Below are 18971 nucleotides of genomic sequence, written 5' to 3' on the forward strand. Positions count from 1 at the left end.
TTCACGGAGGCAGACGTAAGTTTGCCAAAATTCTAATTTTAAAAGCATGAATTTTATCACTGGCAACAAACACTATCACTTCATTCATTTGAGAAAGTATGTGCCAAGTACTTAAGTATAAATAATCATAGTTTGCCAGTTGTTCTTTCAAGGATAAATGCTGTTCCATGAAAAATGAGGCCAATTCAAATAATTTCACAAGTGCCTTTCCTTGAGACAATCATTACTGTCTCATAACAAGACAGATATATCTCACATTTACTTCCTGTTTGTCATGGAACAAAAGACACATAATGTGCTCAAGGGTCAGAATTCAATAAAAATTAATTGTGCTTCAGGAACAACATTTTCTCTAATTTGCAGTGATAGGGACCAAACTCAGGGCCTTGAGCATGCTAGGCAAGTACTCTATCACTGAAAAATAAACCCCTATAATCAAGGACATTCTTGAATAAAATTAGTTTTCTCCTGGGATTTTATGGTGGCGAGTATTACTACTAGCCCAGCTTAGTGCCACTGTCTGGATTCAAGTTAATGTCAGCAAGCTACACACCACTGCTTGGACACCCTGTGCAGGGTGGAAAAAAGCAAATCATTATGTTAGATTATGAAACATTTAAACCTCCTGATCAAAAAGACCCTCAGGTGGGAACCTGTGAGGATCCACCTACAAAGAACCACCAAGATACACTAACATTTAAGAATTTATATGCCATACAATATACTGGATGCTTTCATTATGAGTTTAATTTGATCCTTACAATGATAATCTTTTTTGTTTTTAATGTTCTGGGTTTTTTTATACCTTTATTTTATTTACTTATTTTTATGTGGTGCTGAGGACCGAACCCAATGCCTCACATGTGGTAGGCAAAGCGCTCTACCACTGAGCTACAACCCCATCCCCATCCTTAAAATAATCTTAAAAACATTTTTTAAACAGAGGAAAGCACAAAGTAAACCCACTGCTTCTAATTCCAAAGATTTACATCACTATATTTAAGACCTAACTAATATATTCATCATGTTACCAAGGAAAGGTAGATCACTAAACTCTACTTCCTTACCTGAAAATGGTAATCTTCCTTGCCCTCTTTACCACACTGAACAAAATCCATTGAGAAGGAAAGGGGAAGTACTCTAAATTTTTCCTAAGTGTTAGTGAGTATTCTGAGATGAAAATCAATTCTAAGCAGAAGAAATAATCCTTGGGGTTCAAAACAACACTTTCCTATGTGATTATAACATTTTACATATATCTGTTTTAAAACAGATGAAAAACATATAAAACCAGATTTCATATTATTTTACTCAAAACACACAACTTTTTCTTTACCCACCATTTCATATTCACTCTTAATCCTATCATCCTTTAACAAGTTCTAATATCTGAACTTACAAAAGCAAGTCCTCTACTCTGAAAAATCCAGGAAGTAAAACTGAAAGAATGGGAAACTTGTTGAGGCCTAAAAGGCCAAACCCTATAATAAAGCCACCAATGCATACCTTCCAGTTCAAGGAGTACTGGAAGTATACACGGAGGTGTACATCCATTATAGTTCAATAAAACAGACAATGTAGCCAGGTACAGCAGTGCACACCTCTAATCTTAGCAGCTTGGAAGGCTGAAGCAGGAGAATCACAAGTTCAGAGCCAGCCTCAACAAAAGAGAGGCGCTAAGCAACTCAGTGAGACTCTCTCTGGGGATGTGTCTCAGTGGTCGAGTGCCACTGAGTTCAATCCCCAATACCAAAAATAAAAAAAAGACAATGTAAAGATAAATCTAAAACTGATAAACACAAAAGTGCTGCTACCCTCAAACCAAGACTTTATCAAAAACAAGCAGTTTGGTTTTTAAATGTCTTGCTGTTATCCTCTACAGAGTCCTCAAAAAGTATAAATTATAAAAAAAAAAACAAAATCTATAAACCCTGAAGAACACCATTAACATGACTATACAGCATCATTCATGGGGCAGTTAGGATTTTTTTTTTTAAACTACAGAGACAAAGATGCAATAGTTAGATAAAATAGGAACCTGTACTGTCAACAAGAACACTAGCCTCAACCATGGCTCTACTGTGGAAATTAAAACCAACCAACTTTTTAGGCATAAAAATTCCAAAGCATCTCAATACTGTTTAGAGGACAAAGAGGCTGTATTAGGCACTAAGAAAGTAGGATCATAGCTCAGGAGGCTGAGGTAGGAGGATCACAAGTTCAAAGCCGGCCTCAGCAAAAGCAAGGAGCTAAGCAATTCAGTGAGACCCTGTCTCTAAATAAAATATTAAAAAAGGGCTGGGGATGTGGCTCAGTAGTTGAGGGCCCCTGAGATCATTCTCCAGTGCGGGAGGGAGGGAGGGAGGGAGGAAGGGAGGGAGGAAGGGAGGAAGGGAGGGAGGAAGGGAGGAAGGAAGGGAGGAAGGAAGGAAGGAAGGAAGGAAGGAAGGAAGGAAGGAAAGGATCAACTGAAATTTTTAAATACAAATATATATGTGACTACAGAGAGGCTTAGGGAGAATCACAGTTTTGTTGTTGCTGTTGTATTTTAACAGACCAGGTCTTAAGTTGAAGATATATCTCAGCGGTACAGCACATGTCTACCATAGGCCAGGCTCTGGGTTCAACTCCTAACATCATCAAAAAAGAAAGCAAGACAGAGGCAGACAGAGACACACACCAGGTATTGCTGTGTTCAAGCTGGCCCGAAACTCCCAGATTCAAGCCATCCTCCTGCATCAGCCTCCCCAGTGGCTGGGACCATACGTGTGCACCACCATGCCTGACCACAAAGTCTTAAATTCAAACTGGCAGTAAAATCCAAGAAAGTGCATTAGAAGTTCCCAATTTATAATATACTATGTTCTCTCTCCTCAATAAGGAATCTGCTTGAAATGATACACTGCAAAAAACTTATTAAACACAACAAATAATTCTTTGCTCTGACTTCTACAGAACAGGCATGAGGTGTCAAGTTTGCTTAGTTTTTAATTAAGCCTCACCCACATAGCCTGAGAAAATGACTCAGCAAGACTTAGCCCATATGTTAAGTAGAGTTAAGCGATTAACACAATTAAGGTTAAACACATGTTTCTTGAACTTGCCCAATTTACAGATAAAGAAAGAGGCTCAGAGGTTAAATGACTGGCTCAAGCTCAAAAGCAAAGTAACTACTATTAGAACTGTCTCCTGGCTCAATATTCTGTCTAAAGTATTAAGCACTAAAAGATTATTTAAAACAAACAAACAAAAAGTTCCATTATCACAGTCACTGTCATCACATAATCCCTAGAGGTTTTCATTCAATATACAATTAAAATTTTAAACACATCTTTGATAAGTCTGCAACTAGAAAATTCCAACTTCAATTCATTCTGCACACTGTCTAGGCTAGCCATCTTTTTAAAACTGAGTCTAAACAAGTCACATCCTTCCTCAAACTTTCAATGGAATTCAAATTCTTAGCATGAATTACCGGGTTCTGCATGACCTGGCCCACACCTAGTTCAACATCTATTGCTGCTGCCTACCTCATTCCAGTCACCTATGCAACACATACCATCTTTCAATTCTGTGGTCTCAACAGATTTCTTTACTGACTAAGAACCTTTTCGTGACTATTTTCTTCTTCCAGAATGTTCTTCCTCTCTCCTCTCCTATCCAATTTCTGACAAATATATAAAGATAAAAACTTTAGTTTTAGCAGTAAGAATACAAATTCTGAAGAAGTAGAGTTTCATGGTAAAAAGAATTATATTTGGAGTAATTATGGAATACACATTATTGATAATTACAAGCAAAAAGGTTACCAACTGAAAGGTGCTTTTAGATGTCAAATTGTAGAAACATACACAGTAACTAAAATTTCTGATCAACCTGACGATTCATACACATACCATAAATAATATGAATATTATATCTATTTATGTGTGAATGGCAACATGTGATTTGTATTACATGTCAACCATTATTTTAAAAATGCACCTGTAAACCAGGCGAGGTGGCACATGCCTGTAATCCCAGCAGCTCAGGAGACTGAGGCAGGAGGATTGTGAGATCAAAGCCAGCCTCAACAGAAGTGAGATGCTTATTAGCAACTCAGTGAGACCCTGTCTCTAAATAAAATACAAAATAAAGCTGGGGATGTGGCTTAGTGGTTGAGCGTCCCTGAGTTCAATCCCCAATACCAGGAGAGGGAAAAAAAAAAAAAAAAGTACCTTTAAAGAACTACTTCATAAACCAACTTAAGTGTCCTACAAAGGTACTGAATGTTGTCATAAATGTGTTTTCTGAATTCTGGCTCCATTTTTTAAAATTAGAAATATTTATTCAAGTCATTCAGTGAATCAAAATTTTTAAAAAGCTTAACTTTTGAAGTCTGGCAAATTGCAGTTATTGAAAATAAAAGCTAAAATAAGGGATAGGGATTTAACTCAGTGGTAGAGTGCTTGCCCAACACATGCAAGGCCCTGGATTCGGTCCCAAATAAGGTAAAGAAAATATAGTAATAATTCTGCCCAGGTAATGTTTAAAAAAAACAAAAAACTTCCATGTTAAAAAAGTTTTGCTTTCCCCTGGCTGGCAGTGCAGAGGCCGCACGATGCCTGGAGTTACTGTAGAGACGTAAACCAGCAAGAGTTCGTCAGAGCTCTGGCAGCCTTCCTTTAAAAGTCCAGCAAGCTGAAAGTCCCCAAATGGGTAGACACAGTCAAGCTAGCCAAGCATAACGAGCTTGCACCCTATGATGAGAACTGGTTCTACACACAGCTGCTTCCACAGCACGACATCTGTACCTCCGGGGTGGTGCTGGGGTTGGCTCCATGACCAAGATCTAAGGGGGACATCAGAGAAATGGTGTCATGCCCAGCCACTTCAGCAGAGGCTCCAAGAGTGTGGCCCACCATGTCCTCCAAGCCCTGGAGGGGCTGAAAATGGTGGAAAAGGACCAAGATGGGGGCAGCAAGCTGACACCTCAGGGACATCTGGACAGGTGGCAGCTGCCAACAAAAAGCATTAGAACAAAAGGATGCTGGGTTAATAAATCGCCTCATTCGTTTAAAAAAAAAAAAAAAGTTTTTCTTAGTGAATACAGGCATGTGTGTGTTGCAGTGCTGGGAAATGAACCCAGGGTTTCACACATATAGTACCACTGTGCTACATTCTTGGCCCCAAACATTTCTAATATATAACTATTCCTGAAAATAGTTACTGAATTGATAAAAACAAATATTTCAATAAGTTATGCAATTATTTTTAGTACCCCTTTCACTCTCAAGAGTATTTTAGTTTGGATGAAACTACATGGTCATTCCAGCCATTAGACTTAACTAAGTTTTGTTCATTATCTTCCACAGGACCTAGAACAGTGACCAAAAAGGTATCAATACATGTGACTACTGACTGAATAGCTCATCTCTTTAACCCTTCCAATCAGGTTTATACAGATGAACAGAGACCTCACGTCAATGAATTTTCACATAAGGGGGAAAAAATCCCCACTTCAGTCTGCCTCTCTCACACACCATTAACTATTTCAGTTAAAGATTATCATTTACTAGTTGTCCAAGTTGGAAACCTAACTTATTTCTTGCTTTAACCAATCTTGTTCTCAACATATAATCATACTAAATGAAGTTTAGCTCTTTAATATTTTTAATCTTGCCCTTCTAGCTCATTCATCTCTCTCCATATACATATCCCCCTCCTTCACTCCCCACTTCTACCCAGTGTTTTGCTAATTTGTCTCTCTGCATCAATTAAATTCCGTGTTAATAGTTTGATATGTATCTCTTTAATACTCTTTTTTACACACATGAAAACATAGAGAACTACACTTTTTAAAAGGGATGAAAAGGTCATATATTAAATCTGAAGTCACTGTTCCTTCTACCTCAAAACTCCGGTTGACATTTTAGAAACCCCAAACTCTTTAAACAAGGCTTTAACGCCTTTCTACAATCTCCCCATCTTATTTCCTGCAACACTGCCCTTTCCAGACGCTTGTAATACCTGCAGTCTCCACGCACACGTACCAACAACTCCATTCTTACACATTTTCCTCTACCTGAAGATGTCCTCCAATCCCCTGACCCTTATTCATTATGCTTTAAAGATCAGTTTAAATAAGATCACCTCTAATGAGGCCTACACTTCCCATCAGAATTTACAAGTCCTTCCCTTATGGTTCCCATCTTCATATATTTTACTGAACAGTCAGTTGTTTGAGACTGGATGACTGAACTATGAATCTTTCAAAAGAAAAATTTTCATATTTTTCTTTCCATCTCTATATAAATTATTATGTCCTTTACATATTTGTCCAATAAGTACTAACTGAGCAAACTAAAATCCCTCCATGCCACCGATTGAAAAAGCCTATTTTTCACCACAATTCAGATTTCAACTGGCATAACTGGAAAAAAAATGTCCAGGGCTAAGGATGTAGCTCAGTTGCAGAGGGGCCCTAGGTTCAACCTCAATACCTCCAATTTAAAACAATTTTAGACTCAGTTAAAATGTCAACATGGGGCTGCATTGTAGCTCAGTTGTAGAGCCTCCCATGTGAGGCACTGAGTTCGATTCTCAGCACAACATATAAATACATAAATAAACAAATAGGTCCATTGAGAACTAAAATATATATATATAAGTATTAAAAAGTTAATCATCATTTGACTTATTACAAATTAAAGACAAATTCAATGCATGATCCTAAAAGCACCCACCACTACAACTACCCTCAAAAACACAAGAGTTGAGAAAGTCTGAATAAAGACTATGAAGCATATGTTACCAACTAATTTTAAATTTCTTGAGTGTAAAAATGATATTATGGCTATGTAAAAAGAGTATTCACGGTTCTGAAGATGTAGCTTAGGGCTGGGGTTGTGGCTCAGTGGCAGAGTGCTTGCCTAGCACATGTGAGGCCCTGGGTTCAATCCTCAGCACCACATAAAAAATTAAATAAATGATATAAAGATCTTGTGTCCATCTACGACAATTAAAAAAAAAAAAAAAAAGATGTAGTTTACTGGTGGAGCACAAGGTCCTGATTTCAATCCCCAGAACACCAAAAAAAAAATTCTTTTTCTTTTTGTACCAGGAATTGAACTCAGGGAATACCAAGCTACATACTCAGCCCTTTTTTATTACGAAACAGGGTCTCACTAAACTGCTGAGGCTCGCTTTGAACTTGCAATTTTCCTGCCTCAGCCTCCAGAGCCCCTGGGGTTACAGGTGTGCACCACCACATCCAGCTGAAAGTTCTTATTTGAAGAGATGAATGCCTGAGTGTTTAGGGATGAAGTTTCATATGACATCTGCAGCTTATTTTCAAATTTTAAATGGCCTGGCAAAAAAAGAAAGGAAGCAGAGAGACCACTTTAAAAAGTACAACAATCTGCTGGGCTTGGTGGTGCACACCTGTTATCCCGGCAGCTTGGGAGGCTGAGGCAGGAGGATCTCAAGTTCAAAGCCAGCCTCCAGCAAAAGTGAGGCACTAAGCAACTCAGTGAGACCCATGACGTCAACACCCGGTACCAAAAAAAATAAAATAAAATAAAATAAACAACAATCCAGCCAACATGATGGTGTCAGCAATCCAGGTTGACAGCAGGGAGAGTGAGAAGTAGGGAAATTCTGAAGGTAAAACTAAAAGAATATGCTCTTGTGGGATATGAATGAAAGAAGCATCAAAGATAACTGCAAGTTTTTAGTCTTACCAAACATCTGAGTATTCCATGGCCCAGGTCCTGTGCTACTTGTTACATTATTCCATTTAATGAAACAATTTAATCCAATTCTTTTCTCTACACCATTCCCTCACCACTCTATTGCTTCTTAATTTCCTTGCTGAATTCCTAACTTGCCTACACCATAAATGCTGGTCTTTGGAGATCTCACTCCGTACTCACTGAAGCCACTAAGACTTCAAGTTATTTCTGTTTCACAGGGCTTGATTCTACTCTTCACCTCTCAGATATGATATACTAACATCTATTGTACATGCTAACTTAAATACCCTACAGGCAGATGTTTCGACCCTAAAAGCTTCAATCTTTTAAAATCTGCTCCCACTCACTCATTCCCTAAGTTAATGGCACCAATTCACCAGGAAGTGGTAGTACCAGAAATAAGTGGCACAGATCTAATTCTACAACTCACTACCCACATCTGTAAAATTAAAGATCAGACAAGGTCTTTTCAGTTGACAGAACACAATTTCTAAACACCTGATGCTACAAAAATTCAGCTCCAGATCCAAATTATGCTGATACACAGAGGACTAGTTTTGAATACATTATGATACATCCAATGGAACACTATATAGCAGTTTTTTAAATGAAGAAACTATTTAACACTGATAAGAAATGATCTCCAAAATAACATATGAAAACAAACAAGGAATAGAACAGTGTGAATATACACTACAATTAGTATAACGAAAAAAATTAGTATAATGAAAGGGAAGAAGAGAACTAGACCTGTTTAATTTTCATACATGCAGGATACCCTTGGAAGAACATAAATAGTAACTTTCTGCCTCCAGCAAGGGAATGAATAATTTTAAACATTTTGAATTTCGATCCCCTTCACTACTTATGCAGTTAAAAACAAACAGGATCATGTGTGTGTGTGTGTGTGTGTTTTACTGGGAATTAAACCCACTCTATCACTCTATCACTGAGCTTACATCTCCAGCTCTTTTTATTTTGAGACAAGGTCTCACTAAGTTGCTGAAGGTCTTGGCTAAATTAAGAGTGGCTATGAACTAGCAATCCTCCTACCTCAGCCTCAGAGTCACCATGAAGACAGGAATGTGCCACCATGCCAAGCTACAAACAGCATTTTAATGACTTGACAGAGGCAAAACTATCAGAACAGCAAAGGAACTGAGCAAGTTATATTTCCAGGAGAACAAAATTCCAGTAGTTATGTCCAGACAATAAGTTGAAGGGGTGAGGAGAGCTAGGTGTATAGCTCAGGAGGTAGTGCATAAGGCCCTGGGTTAAAGTCCCAGTGCAAAAGGGAAAAAACAAAAAAAAAAAAAAAAAAAAAAAAAAATATATATATATATATATATATATGCACACACACACATAGTATGGCTGAGCTGGGGATGTGGTTCAGCAGTAGAACCCCTACCCTGGGTTCGATACCCCGCACTGCATAGCAAAAAGAAAAATATTACAAAGATCAAGAAAAACAATGACACAGGAGCAATTTTTAGGGTTTTTTTTTTTTTTTCAAACTCCTAAACTTAAAATATTAGTGATGTTTATTACAACATTATTTAAAAGAATATTTTAAGAAGAAACTTACATGTTCAGCATCAAATTTTCCTTAGTAATAACTATTTATTTGATATATTTAATGGTATGACTTAGTTCTCAATCCTTAGTTTTGTATCAAATCACCTGCAGGGCTCTGATAAAAACAGATGGGTGTAGCCAGGCATGGTGGCGCACGCCTGTAATTCCAGCAGATCCGGAGGCTGAGGCAGGAGGATCACGAGTTCAAAGTTAGCCTCAGCAATATGGCAACTTAATGAGACTCTGCCTCAAAATAAGAAATAAAAAGGGCTAGGGATGAAGCTCAGGGGTAAAGTGCCCCTGGATTTAACTGTCAGTTCCTCTCCCTCCAAAAAAGAATAAGAATTTTCAATTATTCTCTCAAGAAATTAAGCAAGCTAGATGTAATGCTTTCTTTAAAATTAATGTTTAAATCCAGCAATACCACTTCAGGGTACATATCCAAAGGAACTGAAATCTGTATGCTGAAAAGGATCTGGATTCCCTTGTTCATTTCAGTACTATTTACAATAGCCAAGATATGGAAGCAACCTAAGTGTCCATCAGTAGACAGTGTGGTATATGTTCATAATAGAATATCATACAGCCTTTAAAAAGAAAGAAATTCTGTCATTCATGACAATATGGACGGCTAGTGAATATTATGCTAAGTGAAATAAGTTAGGCAGAGAAAGATAAATCTGTATAATCTCATGTAAAATGTACTACATAGTTACACTCAGAAATAGAAAATAAGAAGTTGGTTGGGGGGCTGGGGAGATAGCTCAGCTGGTAGAGTGCTTGCCTCCCAAGCACAAGGCCTTGAGTTCGAGTCCCCAGTACCGCAAAAAAAAAAAAAAAAAAAAAAAAAAAGTTGGTTGGGATTGTGGCTCAGTAGTGGAGTATTTGCCTCGCACATGTGACACACTGGGTTTGATCCTCAGCACCACAAAAAAACAAAAATATAAAATAAAGGTATTATGTATATCTACAACTAAGAAAGTATTTTAAGAAAATAAGAAAATTGGTTACTAAAGGCTGGAGGATTAGGAAGAAAGGAAATCAGAAAAAGGAAAGATGTTGATTATAGGAAACAAAGTTTAGAGGTGTAAGTTTTAGTGTTATAATGCATTGAATGATGATCGCAATTAATAATTATGTATTATATATTTCCAAATTGCTAAGATCTTTAATGTTCTCACCACAAAAGAAAAAAAAAGGTAATATGGTAAGATGATAGATGTTAATTTAGCACTACTGAATCTTTGTACAATGTATACATCAATCAAAACACCACAAATGTACACTGTTATTTGTCTTTTTTTTTTTTTTTTAATGTTTAAGACTTCTAAAACCTTTAGGAAAAAATTTGACAATTTCTTTTCACCCACTCATTCCCCTCAACCTATAAATTCACCCAACAGCAAACAATAATCGAATACAATATATCTAAACTATAGTTTCCTAAAAAGTTCCCACTCAACTCAGCAATTTTAAAATCACTAAAATTTACTAAACTTAATAGTATAAAAAGCAAAATGTATGAAGAATACCCCATTGGGCAGGAAAAACTTTATGGGGCTGAGGGGTGGGTGTGTTACCTGAGTCTGAATTAAATGTTAAAAGAGTCAACTGTTCAACTAAATCACTAAGTTGGAAAGCATAATTAAATAGGAAGATCTTACCCTAGGGCAAAGGGTAAGAGCATTCTATACTTACATGTATCATCTTATCACCAATACTTAAGATGGTGTCTGCTAAAAAATATAACCTAGAAAAGTCTAAATCAGCTCAGCAAAGTGTTGGGGTCTAAAGAAGAAAATTTAAGTCAGCTGTGGTGGCACAGGCCTATAATTCCATCTACTCACCAGGGTTAGGCATGAAGATTGAGGCCAGTACGTGCAACTTAGCATTAGCAAGACCTTGTCTCAAAATAAAAGAGCTAGGAAAATAGCTCAGTTTCAAAGCACTTGCTTAGCATGCCCAAGGCCCTGGGTTAAATCCCCAATATGGGGGGAATAAAAATTAAGTTTAATATGATATTTTTTAAAAAAATCTGTAAATTTTTGGCCCTATATAAAACTTCTTTTTTCTTATCTTCCCCCACCCTGCCACCTGCATGGTACTGGGGATCAAAATAAAATACTTCAGAATCAATCTAACCAAAGAATTGAAAGATCTCTACAATGAAAACTACAAAACATTGAAGAAAGAAACTGAGGAAGACTTAGAAGATGGAAAGATCGCCCATGTTCTTGGATAGGCGGAATTAATATTATCAAAATGGCCACACTTTCAAAGACGCTATACAGATTTAATGCAATTCCAACTAAAATCCCAATGACATTCCTCATAGAAACAGAAAAAGCAATCATGAAATTCATATGGAAGAACAAAAGACCCAGAATAGCCAAAGCAATACTGGGCAGGAAGAATGATGCAGGAGGTATCACTATACCAGACCTTAAACTCTACTATAGAGCAACAGTAACAAAAACGGCATGGTACTGGCACCAAAAATAGACAGGTAGATCAATGGTACAGAATAGAAGACACAGAGACATACCTACATAAGTACAGTAACCTCATGCTAGACAAAGGTGCCAAAAACTTACAATGGAGGATAGCCTGTTCAACAAATGGTGCTGGGAAAACTGGAAATCCATATGCAGTAAAATGAAATTAAACCCCTATCTCTCGCCCTGTACAAAACTCAACTCAAAATGGATCAAGGATCTAGGAATTAGACCTGAGACCCTTCACAAAATAGAAGAAAAAGTAGGCCCGAATCTCCATCACGCTGGCTTAGGACCAGACTTTCTTAATTAACAAGACCCCCATAGTGCAAGAAATAAAAGCAAGAATCAATAAATGGGATAAGATATATGAAAAAATGTTCAACATCTTTAGTAATAAGTGAAATGCAAATCAAAACTACACTAAGATTCCATCTCACCCCAATTAGAATGGCGATTATCAAGAACACAAGCAACAATAGGTGTTGGCGAGGATGTGGGGAAAAAGGTACACTCATACATTTGCTGGTGGGACTGCAAATTAGTGCAGCCACTCTGGAAAGCAGTGTGGAGATTCCTTAGAAAACTTGGAATGGACTTACCATTTGACCCAGCTATCCCACTCCTCGGCCTATACCCAAAGGACTTAAAATCAGCACACTACAGAGATACAGCCACATCAATGTTCATAGCAGCTCAATTCACAATAGCCAGACTATGGAACCAACCTAGATGCCCTTCAATTGATGAATGGATAAAGAAACTGTGGTGTATATATATATACAATGGAATATTACTCAGCTATAAAGAATAATAAAATTATGACATTTGCAGGCAAATGGATGAAATTGGAGAATATCATGTTAAGTGAGATAAGCCAATCTCAAAAATCCAAAAGAGGAATGATCTCACTGATAAGCGGATGATGACACTTAATGGGGGGTGGGAGGGGGACAAGAATGGAGGAAGGAGGGACTATATAGAGGGAAAAGAGAGGTGGGAGGGGTGGGGGGGAAGGAAAAAAAATAATGGAATGAATCAAGCATCATTACTCTATGTAAATTTATGAATATGCAAATGGTATGCTGTTACTCCATGTACAAACAGAAACAACATGTATCCCATTTGTTTACAATAAAAATTAAAAAAAAAAAAACTCTGCTTAACCCAAAAAAAAAAAAAAAAAGGGGGATAGATTCAAACTAAAAAGTTTTTTCTCAGCACAGGAAATAATCAACAATGTGAAAAGAGAGCCTACAGAGTGGGAGAAAATCTTTTCCACACACACTTCAGACAGAGCATTCATCTCCAAAGTTTATAAAGAACTTAAAAAACTTTATACCCAAAATACAAAGGACCCAATCAATAAATGAGCTAAGAAAACGGGCAGACACTTCACAGAAGAAGATATACAGGTCATCAACAAATATATGAAAAAGTTTTCGTCATCCCACGTAATTAGAGAAATGCAAATTAAAACCACCCAAAGATTTCATCTAACTCCAATTAGAATGGCTATTATCAAGAACACAAGCAATAATAAGTGTTGGTGTGGATATGGAGAAAAAGGCACACCATACATTGCTGGTGGAGTTGCAAATTGGTGCAGCCACTCTGGAAAGCAGTATGGAGATTCCTCAGAAAGCTTGCAATGGACCCACCATTTGACCTAGCTATCCCACTCCTCGGTTTATAGTCAAAGGACTTAAAAATCAGTGTACTACAGTGATGCAGCCACATCAATGTTCATAGCTGCTCAATTCACAATAGCTAGATTGTGGAACCAACCTAGATGCCCTTCAATTGGAAAATGGACAAAGAAACTGTGGTATATATACACAATGGACTATTACTCAGCCATAAAGAAGAATAAAATTATGGCATTTGCTGGTAAATGGATGAAGCTGGAAAATATGCTAAGTGAAATAGGCCAAGCCCAAAAAACCAACGGCCAAATGTTTTCTCTGATAAGTGCGTGACAATATATAACAAGGGAGGCGATGGGAGGAAGAGAAGAATGAAAGAACTTTGGATGGTGTAGAGGAAAATGGGGTGGGAGTGGGTGGGGATGGAAAAACAGCAGAATGAAAACAAACAGTATTTATTCATATATATATATATAAATACTGTTTGTTTCATTCTGTTTTTCCATATATATGATATATATATGATTACATGAATGGTGTGAATCTACATTGTGTACAACCATAAAAATGAAAAGTTAGACCCCATTTTTGTACAATGAATCAAAATGTGTCTGTAAAAATTAAAAATATTTTAATTAAAAAAAATTCTGTAAATTTTTGGCCCTACATAAAACTTCTTTTTTCTTATCTCCCCCCACCCTGCCACCTGCATGGTACTGGGGATCAAACCAAGGGCCTCCTGCATGAATAGGCGAGCACTCTTCACACAAACATACCCCCTTCCCAGCAGGCCCAGAAAAACATCTTAATGAGGGAAATTATTCCAAAGCTGCAGAAAAAATAAAAAGGGAATGTCATGACATTATAGTCTACAAATTAATTAATTATCAAATTAACATTGAAATTATTTTTAATCTTTTAAAAATACACTAACCTTTAGCCATAAATAGCCCCACAAAGCAAACAGTCCACATGCTGCTTAATTTGTAATTATCTGTTATATATTACTATTTAATGTTTAGTACAATATCTTTATCAGAGAAATAAAAACTGCTAAACCCTAACATGTACTCCAAAAAGTCCACTCTTCTGAAGAAGGCATATTAAGTAAGAGCATAGCTGAGTTCCTGGAAGTCCATTTTTTTTTTTTTTTTTGGGTGCTGGGGATCGAACCCAGGGCCTTGTGCTTACAAGGCAAGCACTCTACCAGCTGAGTTATCTTCCCAGCCCCTGGAAGTCCATTTTAAAGGTTAGGTATAAGCCAGTTTCACTAAGGTGCTATTTATGTCTCTGACGTTCACACATCTGTGCAGACCCCTGTGGAATTCATTTAACAGAGAAATTATTTCTTCAAATGTATTACTCAATAAAATCCTTCTCTCCAAAACTGGTTCACTCAAATTTCAAAGAATAACCTTCTAACAATGCTAGTACTTAATAATAAGTATTAGTCAAGCACAGTGGCTCACACCTGTTATCCCACCAACTCATGAGGCTGAGGCAGAAGAATACAAAACTAAAGTAGAAGGATCACAAGTTCAAAGCCAGCCTCAACAGCTTAGGGGAAACCTATCTCAAAAAATAAAAAGCACTGGGCTGGGGAGATAGCTCAGTTGGTAGAGTGCTTGCCTTGCAAACACAAGGCCCTGGGTTCGATCCCCAGCACCGCAAAAAAAAAAAAAGCACTGAGGATATGGCTCAGTGGTTAAACACTTCTGAATTCAATCCCTGGTACCCAGAGAGAGAGAGAAGGGAGGGAGGAGGGAGTATCTTAATTTTTCTGTAGGTTTGAAAAATTTCAAAGGGAAAATTTTTTAGAATAATTTTTAGACCTTTATTTTTTATGCAGTGCCTCACACATGCTAGGCAAGAGCTCTGCCACTGAGCTATAACCACAGTCCCTCAAAGGGAAAAAAATTTTAAGCTCTTATTTAGGTAAAGAATTAATGTTTGAACAACTATATTGATACTATATTTACCTTCCATAGCACTCTTTACCTTTTTATTGCATATCCCAATGAACACAAAAAGACAGTACTGGGTTTTCAAAAGTTAACAATATGTAATTTCAGGAAAAACTAACCCCTTTTCTGAGACAAAGAATATATTAGAAGCAGCTAGGTGCAGTAGCACATGCCAGTAATCCCAGCTACTGGGGAGGCTGAGATAGCATTGTTCAATGGAGACTAGGATAAGACTAAAAATGATAGGTTTTGGCTTTTTTTTTTCTTTCTTTTTTTTTTTTTTTTAGAAATAAGGAGATTAAATATAATGAAATTAATGCTAACCCCATACCCACCCACCCAACTGTCTTTAACTGCTATTCAAGAACTCAGGCATCCAAAGTTATACCTCCCTACCCATGCCCCAGGCAGGATATCTGAGAGCTCTATCTCTAGAAAAACTGAACTGCTCTAGAAACAAGACCTACAGATATTAGAGCTTAGATGGTCTCCCAGTTTAAAAAAAAAAAAAAAAAAAAAAAAAACTCACTGTTCATCATCCTGTAGCAGAGTCTATCCTGTGAAATGCCTGACCCATGATTTCAGAGCTTGCAAATATCTTTTTTATGATTCATTCTTAATTATGAATACACAGCCTGAAATCGCCAAACATTTGAAAAGGTCTCTAAAATATAGACTAAAAAATGAGGGGAAAAGATGAAGGCTGAGTATTTGAAGGAAAGAGATAGCAAGAAATAGAAGAAAAAAAAACTATCCGCCAAGAAGAAATGACACTGACCATGAAACAAGAACAGAAAGTTTTTTAAGGTGCTGGGGATAGAACCAAGGGCATCTTTGCACATTCTAGGGAAGTGATCTACCACTAAGCCACTCCTCTGCCCAAGAACAGAATTTAAGAAACAAATTTCAAAGTACAGACAAGAAAAAGCTGTTAGAAATTAAAGACAAACTGTTATAAAACCTTCAATAAAGGGGGCTGGAGTTGTAGCTCAATGGTAGGAAATGGGTTCAATTCTCAGCACCACATACAAATAAATAAATAAAATAAAAATCCATTGAAAACTAAAAAATATTTTTTAAAAACTTCCAATAAAAAAATTAAAAGATGAAGTTGATCTGCTGGGTGTGGTGGTGCATGCCTGTAATCACAGAGGCTCACGGAGGCTGAGGCAGGAGGACAGCAAGTTCAAAGCCAGCCTCAGCAACTTAGCCAGGCCCTAAGCAACTCAACAAGATCCCCCTATCTCAAAATAAAAAATGAAAAAAGGGCTGGAGAGATATGGCTCAGTGGTGAAGCATCTCTGGGTTCAATCCCCTGTACAAAAAAAAAAAAAGAGAGAGAGATAAAGTTGTATAAATCTCGCAGGAATTAGAACAAATTTACAAAGATGGAAAATAGGAAATAAGATAATCCAGAAGTTCAGTATCCACTTAAAAAGAAAACAGAAAAATCAAGGGGAAAAATAATTTGTTAAAAAAACAAGAAAACTTCAAGAATTAAAGGATCTACAAAGACCTACTAAGAAACAAAAACAATGAATTTATTTTAAAAGACCCACCCAATAATGTATATGATTATGAAATTTGTTAGTAGGAATTTAAAAAATTAAAATGGAGTAATAGTTTCAAAATTATAAGGAGAAAATTGTTTTCAACCTAGAATTCTATGCCCTGACACTAAACTGAAGAAAAGGGAAGAATTAAAACACTGTCAAGAGACTAAACATTTGCCTAGCATGCACAAGGTCCTGGGTTCAATCCCCCATGCTGCTAATTTAAAAAAAAAAAAAAAAAAGACAATCACAGAAAACTTTCCTTTACCACCACCCTTTCTGCCAGAAGCTAGAGCATGATATGCTGCAAGGCAGTAAGTCAGTAAGTCAACAAAGATATGACAAAAAACAGAATATTACACACAGAAGACACACATAGGGAATTCCCAAGACAATAGCTGTGCAACAGGCCTAATTATTACCAGATGTTACTAAAGTGAAGAAGAAAAGGTCTAGAAGACAGATGTCCAGGAAAAAACAGGTTATTAGAGGATGTAAGAAGACTAGACACAGGTAAAAGGAAATTAATCAAATGAAAAGAATTTTTAAGGATGGGGTGGGAGAATTTTTAGGCCTAGCATGTGTGAGGCCCTAGGTTGGATTCCCATTACAGTGAAAACAAACAGATAAATAAATTGAATGTTTTACTTAGAAAGAAAATATATTAGGCTATTTGTCTAGGAAATATTCACAAGGGCATACTAATGCAACCCCTGGTATCAATTTGACAAAGAACTAGGACAGAGTAAAATGAGATTATAAAAGGTTAAAAATTCTCTTTCAGTATTAGTGACTCAAGCTGGGTACTGTAGTGCACGCCTGTAATCCCTGCTACATGGGAGGCTGAAGCAGTATTGCAAGTTCAAGGCAAGCCTGCACAACTCAGCTTGGATGTAGTTTACTGGTCGAGTGTCTCTGGATTCAATTCCTAGTACAAAAAATAAAAAAGAAAGGAGATAATTGTATGAGCACATCTTTTGAAAATACAGATACAATAGAAGAGTTAAAGGATGTCTTCGAAGAGCATGACTGAGGTGAAGAAGGAATAGAAAAGGTTGTTTTTATATGTGTGTATATATTTTATATATGTGTGCATATATGTAAATATGTATATTTATAAATATAACATTTTTTAAGGTGCTTGGGATCAAAACCAGGGCCCTGTACATGCCAGGCAAGTGCTCTACTATTAAGCTATATCCCCAGTCCTATTCCTATATATCTTTTAGCAGTATGTATTTCAAATACGAGTATCACTGGTAAGAATAAGCAATTCTAAAAAACTTTCAGAAAGCACAATGTAAATTATGATGAGTCAATCATTAAATCCATTTTCATTCCAATGAGGTCACACAGAATACTGAATTCTTTAGAATATTTGCATCATCAGATTAACTATATAAGATGGGGCTGCTTATTAAATGATAATGGAGTAACTAGACATCTCTTCCATAGGCAAAAAAAAAAAAAAAAAACACAACCAACCAACACCTCAACCCTAAACTCTACCCCAGAAACAAAAATTACCTCATTTAACTCACAGGTTCATATGTAAAACCTAAAGTCATTTAAAAAACAAACCAGGATGAATGGTTAAACTGTGGTACATACATATCATGAAATGCTATTTATCAACAACAAAAAACAACATTGATACAATACAAAAACTTGGATGAATCTCCAAGGAATTATGCTGAGCCAGGGGATTCTAAAAGGCTACACTGCACATACAAGCCCATTCATATAACATTTGTGAAATGACAAAATTTTAGAAATGAAGGATATTCATAGTTACCAAGGTTTGGAGGGGAGAAACTGGAGAGGGGTGTAATAAAAGAACACGAAGGACACCTGTTCCTTGGAACAATTCAGTATCTTGATTGTGGGGATGGATACATGAAGCTAAGGAAGTGATAAAATTGTACACAATTTAATTTTCTCTCCCTCCTGCTTTGTCCTACCCTTTCTCTTTGGGATCTTGAATGTTGTCATCCTCCCACCC

General features: G+C 36.8%; 1 protein-coding gene and 1 pseudogene across 2 annotated transcripts in view; one reads left to right on the plus strand and one right to left on the minus strand.

Annotated features, from left to right (window-relative positions):
* The window catches only part of RAB10 (RAB10, member RAS oncogene family), an 87037-nt gene that overhangs the window by 56480 nt on the left and 11586 nt on the right, over window positions 1-18971 (minus strand). The window lies entirely within an intron of this gene.
* Window positions 2473-7567, plus strand: LOC306644278 (small ribosomal subunit protein eS19-like; annotated as a pseudogene). Its single transcript has one exon. The product of its transcript is annotated as a small ribosomal subunit protein eS19-like (transcript).

The sequence above is a fragment of the Sciurus vulgaris genome, assembly GCF_902686455.1.
Source record: "Sciurus vulgaris genome assembly, chromosome: 14".
NCBI lineage: Eukaryota > Metazoa > Chordata > Mammalia > Rodentia > Sciuridae > Sciurus > Sciurus vulgaris.